Source organism: Quercus lobata, chromosome 4 (assembly GCF_001633185.2).
Source record: "Quercus lobata isolate SW786 chromosome 4, ValleyOak3.0 Primary Assembly, whole genome shotgun sequence".
NCBI lineage: Eukaryota > Viridiplantae > Streptophyta > Magnoliopsida > Fagales > Fagaceae > Quercus > Quercus lobata.
The window spans coordinates 16,289,744-16,302,272 of NC_044907.1; positions in this window are offsets into that span (position 1 = coordinate 16,289,744).

Here is a 12,529-nt window from a genome sequence, read left to right on the forward strand (position 1 = left end):
GTTCATTAAACTATGTTGCAGATTTCTACAAGGATATGAGGAAACAATGTAAACCCTTGTTTGACTGGTTAAAAAGTAATCCCCCTCCTTTGCTTGATGTTCATACTTCTCTTGTTAAACAAATCAAATCTCATGTTAAGACATTGCCTTGTCTTGGTATTCCCACTGTTGGTGCTTTCAAAACTGTTGAAACCGATGCCTCTGACATTGGTTATGGTGGCATTCTGAAACAAGCAATTTCTCCTGGGTCACTGAAACAAATTGTTCGTTTCTATTCTGGTATTTGGAACAATGCACAGTTAAATTATAATACTATTAAAAAAGAGATTTTATCCATAGTACTATGTATTTCAAAATTTCAAAGTGATTTATTAAACCAAAAGTTTTTGTTATGTATTGACTGCAAAAGTGCTAAATATGTTATTGAAAAAGATGTTGAAAATATTGCTTCAAAACATATTTTTACTAGATTGCAAGCAATTTTGAGTGTTTTTGATTTTGAAATTGAATATATTAAAGGATCTCAAAATGCTATCCCTGATTTCCTTACCCGCAAATTTCTTTAAAAGCGATCATCAGTCACCGTTTTGACAATAACTTTTAATTGGTAAGGAATTTTTAGACGCAGCCTGAACGTTTTAGAAAGTAAACATTCCAAGCTTGAATTTGAACACAAATTTGGTATTTTTTTTTTTTTTTTTATGGAAATCAAGAGGGTTATTGTCATTTGAATATGTCCCACTGAATTTCTGAAAATACGTATTCCAATTATGTGCCAATGGAAGGGTGTAAAAATGGAAGTCTAATGACTTGCTCATGAATTTGGCTTGGAAATATTTTTCCTATATCGTGAGATCAATATTCTTGAAATCAAACTTTGGGTAAAAAATACGTTAGTGGCTAGTTATTCACAAGCTGTAATCGCTTAGAAAATGTGTTGAAATGTGACCTTCAATCACTGTTTCAACAATAACTTTTGAACAATAAGGAATTTTTAGACGCGACCTGAATTTTTTCGAAAATACACATTCAGAGCTTGAATTTAAACACAAATGTTGCATTTTTTTTACGGAAATCAAGAGAGTAATTGCCATTTGAATCAATCCCACTGAGTTACTCGAAATACAGATTCCAATTTTGTGTCGATCGAGGGGCGTAAAAATGGAAGTCTTATGATTCACTCACGAATTTCGCTTGTAAATATTTTTCCTATATCACGAGATCAATCAACTCAAAATCAAATTTTGGGGAAAAAAATGTTAGTGGCTAGTTATTCACGAGCCGTAATTGCATAGAAAATGTGTTGAAAAGCGACCTTTGGTCACCATTTTGACAATAACTTTTGAATGGTATGAAATTTTTAAATGCGGCCTGAACGTTTTAGAAAGTACACATTCGTTGCTTGAATTTGAACACAAATTTTGTATTTTTTGAAGGAAATCAAGAGAGTTATTGTCGTTTGAATATGTCCCAACGAGTTACCCAAAATACGGATTCCAATTCTATGCTGATGGAGGGGCATAAAAATGGAAGACTAAAGATACACTCATGAATTTGGCTTGGAAATATTTTTCCTATATCTTGAGATCAATCATCTTGAAATCAAATTTTGGGTAAAAAATACGTTAGTGGCTAGTAATTCACGAGCCTTAATAGCTTTGAAACTGTTGAAAATTGACCTTCGGTCACCGTTTCGACAATAACTTTGAACGGTAAGGAATTTGTAGACACGACCCAAATGTTTTAGGAAGTAAAAATTTGGAGCTTGAATTTGAACGCAAATTTTGTATTTTGTATTTTTTTTTTTATGTAAATCAAGAGAGTTATTGTCATTTGAATATGTCCCAACAAGTTACCCGAAATACGGATTCCAATTATATGCCAATGGAGGGGCGTAAAAATGGAGTACTAATGATTCGCTCATGAATTTGGCTTTGAAATATTTTTCCTATATCACGAGATCAATCATCTCAAAATCAAATTTTGGAGAAGAAAAATGTTAGTGGCTAGTTATTCATGAGCCATAATCGCTTAGAACATGTGTTGAAATGTGACCTTCAGTCACCGCTTCAATAATAACTTTTGATCGATAAGGAATTTTCAGACATAGCCTGAATTTTTTTGAAAATACACATTCGAAGCATGAATTTAAACGCAAATTTTGAATTTTATCGATGGAAATCAAGAGAGTAATTGTCATTTGAATCAGTCCCACCGAGTTACTCGAAATACAGATTCCAATTATGTGTCGATGGAGGGGCGTAAAAATGGAAGTCTAATGATTTGCACATGAATTTCGCATGGAAATATTTTTCAAACATCACGAGATCAATAATCTTGAAATCAAATTCTGGGTTAAAAAATCGTTAGTGGCTACTTATTCACGAGCCATAAACGCTTAGACAATGTGTTGAAAAGTGACATTTGGTCACCGTTTCAACAATAACTTTTGAACGGTAAGCAATTTTTAGATGCAGCTCAAATGTTTTAGAAAGTACACATTCGTAGCTTGAATTTGAACACAAATTTTATATTTTTTTGATGGAAATCAAGAGAGTAACTATCATTTGAATCAGTCCCACCAAGTTAACCGAAATACGGATTCCAAATATGTGCCGATGGAGGGGCGTAAAAGAGGAAGTCTAATGATTCGCTCATGAATTTGGCTTGGAAATATTTTTCCTATATCTCAAGATCAATAATCTTGAAATCAATCCCACTGAGTTACCCGAAATACGGATTCCAATTAATTGCTAATGGAAGGGCGTAAAAATGGAAGTCTAATGATTCTCACATGAATTTGGCTTGGAAATAACTTTCCTATATCACAAGATCAATCTTCTCGAAATCAAATTTTGGGTAAAAAATACGTTAGTGGCTAGTTATTCGTGAGCCGTAATCACTTTGAAAATGTGTTGAAAAGTAACCTTCTGTCACCGTTTCGACAATAAATTTTGAACGGTAAGGACTTTTTAGACGTGGCCTAAATGTTTTAGAAACTACACATTTGGAGCTTGAATTTGAACACAAATTTTGTATTTTTTTGAAGGAAACTGAGAGAGTTATTGTTGTTTGAATATGTCCACCTGAGATTTTGGAAATACGGATTCCAATTATGTGCCGATGGAAGGGCGTAAAAATGGAAGTCTAATGATTCACTCACAAATTTGGGTTGGAAAATTTTTCCTATATCGTCAGATCAATAATCTTGAAATCAAATTTTGGGTAAAAAATATATTAGTGGCTAATTATTCACAGGCCGTGATCGCTTAGAAAACGTGTTAAAACGTGACCTTCGGTCACCATATCAACAATAACTTTTGAACAGTAAGGAATTTTTAGATGCAGCCTGAATGTTTTCGAAAGTACACATTAAGAGCTTGAATTTAAACACAAATTTTGTATTTTTTTGGTCGAAATTGAGAGAGTTATTGTCATTTGAATATGTCCCATTGAGTTACCTGAAATATGGATTCCAATTATTTGTCGATGGAGAGGTGTAAAAAGGGAAGTCTAACGATTCGCTCACCAATTTGGCTTGGAAATAACTTTCCCATATCACAAGATCGATCTTCTCAAAATCAAAATTTTTAAAAGATATGTTAGTGCATGTTATTCACGAGCTGAAATCGCTTAGAAAATGTGTTGAAAAGTGAACTTCGGTCATCGTTTCGACAAACAGTTTTGAACGGTAAGGAATTTTTAGAGGCAGCCTTAATGTTTTCAAAAGATCACATTCGAAGCTTGAATTTGAACATAGATTTTGTATTTTTTCGATGGAATTCAAGAGAGTTATTGACTTTTGAACATGTCCCATCGACTTGGCCAAAATATGAATTCAAATTATGTGCCGATGGAGGGGTATAAAAATGGAAGTTTAACGATTCGCTCACAAATTTGGCTTAGAAATATTTTTCCTATATAGCGAGATCAATAATCTTGAAATCAAATTTTGGGTAAAAAATATGTTAGTGGCTAGTTATTAACAAGTCGTAATCGCTAAGAAAATGTATTGAAATGTGACCTTCGGTCACCGTTTCAACAATAACATTTGAATGATAAGGAATTTTTAGAAACGACTAGAATGTTTTTGAAAGTATACATTTAGAGCTTGAATTTGAAGACAAATTTTGTATTTTTTCAATGGAAATCAGGACAGTAATTGTCATTAGAATCAGTCCAACCAAGTTACGCAAAATACAAATTCCAATTATGTACCGATGGAGGGGCGTAAAAATGGAAGTCTAACGATTCGCTCATGAATTTGACTTGGAAATGACTTTCCTAAATCACAAGATCAATCTTCTCAAAATCAAATTTTGGGTAAAAAATACGTTAGTGGCAAGTTATTCACGAGCCGTAATCGCGTAGAAAATGTGGTGAGAAGAGACCTTCGGTCACCGTTTCGACAATAACTTTTGAACAATAAGGAATTTTTAGATGTGGCTTGAATGTTTTAGAAAGTACACATTCTTAGCTTGAATTGGAACACAAATTTTGTATTCTTTCAATGGAAATCAATAGAGTAATTGTCATTTGAATCAGTCCCACCAAGTTACCCGAAATACGGATTCCAATTATGTGTTGGCGGAAGGGTGTAAAAATGGAATTTAACGATTCGTAAACGAATTTGGCATGGAAATATTTTTCCTATATCACGAAATCAATAATCTTGAATTCAACTTTTGGATAAAAAATACGTTAGTGGCAAGTTAATCACAAGCCTTAATCGCTTTAAAATGGGTGGAAAAGCGATCACCAGTCACCATTTTGACAATAACTTTTGAGTGGTAAGGAATTGTTAGATGCGGCATAAACGTTTTAGAAAGTACGCATTCCAAGCTTGAATTTGAACACAAATTTTGCATTTTTTCAATGGAAATCAAGAAAGTTAATGCTATTTGAATATGTCTCTCTGAGTTTGGAAATACGAAATACAGTTATGTGCCGATTAAGGGGCGTAAAAATGGAAGTCTAACGATTCACTCATGAATTTGGCTTGGAAATATTCTTCCTATATCGTGAGATCAATAATCTTGAAATCAAATTTTGGGTAAAAACTAAATTAGTGGCTAGTTATTCACAAGCTGTAATCGCTTAGAAAATGTGTTGAAAAGTGACCTTCAGTCACCGTTTCAACAATAACTTTTGAATGGTAAGGAATTTTTAGAGGCAGCGTAAAGGTTTTAGAATGTACACATTCCAAGCTTGAATTTGAACGCAAATTTTTTATTTTTCGATCAAAATCAAGGGAGTTATTGTCATTTGAATATGTCCCACCGAGTTACCTGAAATACCAATTCCAATTATGTGCCAATAGAGGGGCGTAAAAATGGAGTACTAATGATTCACTCACAAATTTGGCATTGAAATATTTTTCCTATACCACGAGATCAGTCATCTTGAAATCAAATTTTGGAGAAGAAAAATGTTAGTGGCTAGTTATTCATGACCTGTAATCGCTTAGAAAATGTGTTGAAAAGTGAACTTCAGTCACCGTTTTGACAATAACTTTTGGACGGTAGGGAACTTTTAGAGGTGGCCTGAATATTTTAGAAAGTACACATTCAGAGCATGAATTTGAACACAAAATTTGTATTTTTTCTATGGAAATCAAGAGAGTTATTGTCATTTGAATATGTCCCACCTAGTTACCCAAAATACGGATTCCAATTATATGCCAATAGAGGGGCGTAAAAATGGAAGACTAATGATTCGGTCACGAATTTGGCTTTGAAATATTTTTCCTATATCATGAGATCAATCATCTCGAAATCAAGTTTTGGGGAAAAAACACGTTATTGGCTAGTTCTTGATGAGCATTAATTGCTTTGAAAATGTGTTGAAAAGTAACCTTCGGTCATCGTTTCGACAATTACTTTTTAACGGAAAGGAATATTTAGATGTGGCTGAACGTTTTTGGAAGTAAACATTCGGAGCTTGAATTTGAGCACAAATTTTGTATTCTTTTGATGTAAATCAAGAGAGTTATTGTTGTTTGAATATGTTCCAACGAGTTACCTGAAATACGGATTCCAATATTATCTGCCGATGGAGAGGCATAAAAATGAAAGTCTAATGATTCGCTCTTGAATTTGGCTTGGAAATAACTTTCCTATATCATGACATCAATCTTCTCAAAATCAAATTTTGTCTAAAAAAATACATTTGTGGTTAGTTATTCATGAGCCACAATCGCTTTGAGAATGTGTTGTAAAGTGACCTTCGGTCACCGTTTTGACAATAACTTTTGAACGGTAAGGAATTTGTAGATGCAGCCAAAATGTTTTAGGATGTACACATTTGGAGCTTGAATTTGAACGCAAATTTTGTATATTTTTTATGAAAATCGAGAGAGTTATTGTCATTTGTATATGTCCCAACGAGTTACCCAAAATACAGATTCCAATTGTGTGTCGATGGAGGGGCGTAAAATTAGAAGTCTAACGATTCGTACTTGAATTTGGCTTGGAAATATTTTTCCTATATCATGAGACCAATAATCTTGAAATCAAATTTTGGGTAAAAAATACGTTAGTAGCTAGTTATTCACGAGTTGTAATCGCTTGGAAAATGTGTTGAAAAGTGACCTTCGGTCACTGTTTCGACAATAACTTTTGAATGGTAAAAAATTTTTAGACGCGGCTTGAATGTTTTAGAAAGTACACATTCGTAGCTTGAATTTGAACACAAATTTGTATTTTTTTCAATGGAAATCGAGAGAGTAATTGTCATTTGATTCAGTCCCACCAAGTCACCTGAAATACAGATTCCAATTATGTGCCGATGGAGGGACGTAAAAATGGAAGTTTAACGATTCGCTCACAAATTTAGCTAGGAAATATTTTTCCTATATCACAAGATCAATAATCTTGAAATCAAATTTTGGGTAAAAAATACTTTAGTGGCTAGTTATTCACGAGCCTTAATCGCTTTAAAATTTGTTGAAAAGCGATCATCGGTCGCCGTTTAGACAGTAACTTTTGAACGGTAAGGAATTTTTTGACGCGGCCTGAATGTTTTCGAAAGTACTCATTCAGAGCATGAATTTGAACACAAACTTTGTATTTTTTTGGTGGAAATCAAGAGAGTAATTTTCATTTGAATCAGTCCCACCGAGTTACCCGAAATATGGATTCCAATTATGTGCCGATGGAGGGGCATAAAAATGGGAGTCTAACGATTCGCACACAAATTTGGCATGGAAATAAAATTCCTATATCATGAGATCAATCTTCTCGAAATCAAATTTTGAGTAAAAAATACGGTAGTAGCAAGTTATTCACGAGCCGTAATCGTTGTAAAATGTGTTGAAAAGCGATCATCGATCACCGTTTCGACAGTAAATTTTAAATGGTAAGGAATTTTTAGACACAGCCTAAACATTTTAGATAGTAAACATTCCAAGCTTGAATTTGAACAAAAATTTTGTACTTTTTCGATGGAAATCATGAAAGTTATTGTTGTTTGAATATGTCCCTCCAAGTTTCTAGAAATATGAATTCCAATTATATGCTGATGGAGGGACGTAAAAATGGAAGTCTAACAATTCGCTTACGAATTTGGGTCGGAAATATTTTTCCTATATCATGAGATCAATAATCTTGAAATCAAATTTTGGGTAAAAAATACATAAATGGCTAGTTATTCATGAGCTGTAATCGCTTAGAAAATGTGTTGAAAAGTGACCTTCGATCACCATTTCGACAATAACTTTTGAACGGCAGGGAAATTGTAGAGGTGATCTGAATGTTGTAGAAAGTACATATTCAAAGCTTGAATTTGGAAACAAATTTTGTATTTTTTTTTTGTTGGTAATCGAGAAAGTAATTGTCGTTTGAACATGTCCCACCAAGTTAGCCGAAATACAGATTCCAATTATGTGCTGATGGAGGGGCGTAAAATTGGAAGTTTACAGGGTGTTTGGATTTGCTGTTTTCATAACTCATAACTCTATTTCCGTAACTCATAATTCAAAATTGGTGGGACCCATGACTAAAAGGTTGTTTACGTTTCAATAACTCTGTCTCCACAACTCTGTTTCTATCACTTAATTCTCTGATTTTTGAGTGATGCGTTATGGAAACAGAAAACATATTTTAGTTATTTTCAGTTTCCTCAATTTGAACACAAATTTTGTATTTTTTTTTTTATGGAAATTGAGAGAGTTATTGTCATGTGAATGTGTACTATTAAGTTACCTAAAATACAAATTCCAATTATTTCCTGATGGACGGGCGTAAAAATGGAAGTTTAACGATTCGCACACGAATTTGGCTTGGAAAAATTTTTCCTATATCGCGAGAAAAATAATATTGAAATCAAATTTTGGGTAAAAAAAATGTTAGTGACTAGTCATTCACAAGACGTAATCGCTTAGGAAATGTGTTGAAAAGTGACCTTCGGTCACCGTTTCGACAATAACATTTGAACGGTAAGGAATTTTTGACATTGTCTGAATGTTTACGAAAGAACACAGTTAGAGCTTGAATTTGAACACAAATTTTTTATATTTTTGATGGAAATCAAGAGAGTTATTGTCATTTGAATTAGTCCAACCCAGTTTCCTGAAATTCATATTCCAATTATGTGCCGATGGAGCGGCATAACAATGGAAGTCTAACGATTCGCACATGAATTTGGCTTGGAAATATTTTTCCTATATCGCAAGATCAATAATCTTGAAATCAAATTTTGGGTAAAAAATACAATAGTGGCAAGTTATTCACAAGCCGTAATCGCGTAGAGAATGAGTTTAAATGTGATCTTTCAACGTTAAGGAATTTCTACACGTGACCTATATGTTTTCGAAAGTAAACATTCATAGCTTGAATTTGAACAAAAATCTTGTACTTTTTTTGTGCAAATCAAAAAAGTAATTGTCTCTTGAATCAATCTCTCCGAGTTACCCGAAATACGAATTCCAATTATTTGCCGATGGAGGGGAGTAAAACTAGAAGTCTAACGATTCGCACATGAATTTGGCTTAGAAATATTATTCCTTTATCGCGAGATCAATAATCTTAAAATCAAATTTTGGTCAAAAAATTCAATAGTGGCAACATATTCACAAGCCGTAATCACGTAGAAAATGCGTTTAAATGTGACCTTTTTTCACCATTTTGATAATAACTTTTGAACGATAAGGAATTTTTCATGCAACCCGCATGTTTTCGAAAGTAAACATTCGGAGCTTGAATTTGAACTTGAATTTTGTATTTTTTCGATGGAATCAAGAGAGTTATTGTCACTTGAATCAGTCCCACCGAGTTACCCAAAATACTGATTTCAATTATGTTCCAATGGAGGGGCGTAAAAATGGAAGTCTAACGATTCGCACACGAATTTGGCTCGGAAATATTTTTCCTATATCATGAGATCAATAATCTTGAACTCAAATTTTGGGTAAAAAAAAAATGTGTTGAAAATGTGTTGAAAATGTGTTGAAAAGTGACCTTCAGTCACCGTTTCGACAATAACTTTTGAAGGGTAAGGAATTTTTAAATGCGACCTGAATTTTTGGAAAGAACACATTCGAAGATTGAATTTGAACAAAAATTTTGTGTTTTTTTTATGGAAATCAATAGAGTTATTGTCATTTGAATTAGTCCCACCGATTTACCCGAAATTCAGATTCCAATTATGTGCTGATAGAGGGGCATAAAAATGGAAGTTTAATGATTCGCTCACGAATTTGGCTTGCAAATATTTTTCCAATATCGCTAGATCAATAATCTTGAAATCAAATTTTGGGTAAAAAATAAGTTAGTGGCAAGTTATTCACGAGCCGTAATCACTTAGAAAATGCGTTGAAATGTGACCTTCTTTCCCCATTTCGACAATAACTTTTAATGGGCAAGGAATTTTGGATGTGGCCTGAATGTTTTCGAAATTATACATTTGGAGCTTGAATTTGAACACAAATTTTGTATTTTTTCAATGGAAATCAAGAGAGTTATTGTCATTTCAATCAATCCCACTGCGTTTCTCGAAATACGGATTCCAATTATGTGCCGATAGAGGGGTGTAAAAATGGAAGTTTAACGATTCGCACATGAATTTGGTTTGGATATATTTTTCCTATATTGCAGGATCAATAATCTTGAAATCAAATTTTGGGTAAAAAAAAACATTAGTGGCTAGTTATTCATGAGCCGTAATTGCTTAGAAAATGTGTTGAAATGTGACCTTCTTTTACCATTTCAACAATAACTTTTGAACGATGAGGAATTTTTAGACTCGGCCTGTATGTTTTTGAAAGTACAAATTCGGTGCTTGAATTTGAACACAAATTTTGAATTTTTTCGATGGAAATCAAGAGAGTTATTGTCACTTGAATCAGTCCAACCGAGTTACCCAAAATACGGATTCGAAATATATGCTGATGGGGGGCTTAAAAATGGAAGTTTAACAATTCTGTGGACATGGCCACGTGATGCCTCTCGGGGTGGGTTTTCAAGAAAATAAAGGTTTGATCTTGAGAGTATTTTTTTTATTAGAAAAATCATGAATCTGAAAAAAGTTGAGGAGTCGCCACTTATTTTATTATTTTTTTAAGGAAAAATAAAACAAGAAATAAAACCCTTTCTTTTTTATTTGATTGACTCAATGGATAAAAAAAATGGTCTACGTCCACCAAGGACAAGTTCGGGGGTCAAATTACGCCATGGGAAGGTATGAGGCACCCATGCACGCCCGGTATGTCTACCGGTCTCTACTAAATAAGTAAGGACTATTTGATGTTCAATTAATCGTTCAATGGGCACAATATTATTAATCAAATTCATTACACCAAATCAAGCAATTAGTTGATTTTATGACATGGAGGCCTAAAGCTAAATCATAAGACAAAATAACGATGATAAAAATAAGCAACAAGTTAATAACGAAACAAAATAATAACAAAGAAATTAACAACTACTATATATATATATATATATATATATAAAACAAGTGTAAGCTTAAACTCTTCCAAGTCATGATCTGAGCAACATGAGAAGATTTCATTTTAAGGGAACCAGTGGGATTACCTTTTTTTTTAGAGAAAAGTGGGCTTAATCAAATTAGCTTGTGACTTGGTTTTGATTTGAAGTAAAAAAAATAATAATGATAATAATAATAATAATAATAATAATAATAATAATAATAATGATGATAATAAGAGTAATAATAATAAAGTATATTTTTATTTTTGTTTGTGGAAACCAAAATAAAAAACTTGCCTCTGATTTGAAGTAATAAAACAAAGTATATTTTTTTATTTTGTTTGTGGAAACCGAAATCATGAGAGATGTTGGAAACAACATAGTCTAACCAACAAGTAGAGGTTAGCTACAGTGGGAAAAGAAAAAAAAGAAAGAAAGCTATGTCTTCTCACAAGTTTTCAATGCATGGGACCAACTTTTAAGAAGTCACATGCATGATTTAACCCCACTATTCTCTTTTAGCTTTCTTTCATTACTTAACCGGTTAAAGGAAAAAAAAAAAGCTTTCTTTTATTACAAACAAGTTTTATTCTTTGTTCACAACATAGCCAAGCCCTAACATTCAGACTGAAAAAAAAAAAAAGAAAAAAAAAAAACAAATACCCAGCAAAACACCCAACAAATACCCAGCAAAGCTATGACTTCAAACCACTAAATCACGCAAGAATAAAGAGTGGGAAGGTTGAAAACATACCTAGCTCCCTTGGACGAGTTTGATGGTGACTCCGTTGAGACGAACGGTGACGACAACGGTGCTCTCTGATGGATGGCCCTCCCACCATGTGATACTCCGCCAGCAATGGTTGACGGAGAAGTGCTGAAATATATGTGTACAGTGTGAGATTTATCCCCCCTCAGGACCGGGGTTACTCCCAAGAAATTTCAGTCTCTCAATGTTTTTCTTTTGTGTTTTTTGAAAGATTTTTTTGAAAATTAGAATCCAAAAGAAGGTGTAATGAAAATGACTTTTTGGAGATCAGAAATAGATCCGCCCCTTTGTTCTTGAATCCCGTGGAAAACAAAAAAAATGGTCTCTCTGTTTTTCCCCTTCCCCTCTTCTTCTTTTTTTTTCCTTTCTGTTGTTATCTTTTTTTCCTTATATCGTCTCCACTCCCCCTTTTCAAAATTTTAAAATCCACCCGTTATCAGTCTGTGCGTTTTTGTTTGCACCCTACTGCCTGGCTGGAATAGTGGAATGACAACCAAGACAAAAAATCCTGCAGCTCAGGGCACGCCGGACTTGCTTAGTGTGGGAGGCGTCTGCCCACTGCACATCTCGCCATTCGGTTTTATTTTGTCCTTTTCTTTTGGGACCACTAAAGCTAGGTTTGCCAGTATTTGAATTAAAATGCAATTGTTTCTTTAAGTTAAATTAACAATAGGAGTTTGAGGGACGAAACTTGATTTTTTTTATATAGCTTTCAAAAATTAAGGATTTTGTGGAAAAAAGAAGAAAAGGAATAAAGTGTGAATGGATTAAAAATTGTAGCTTCAAATGCAATTAAAATAAAGATTGATAGTAAAAATTGTGAATAAATAAATAG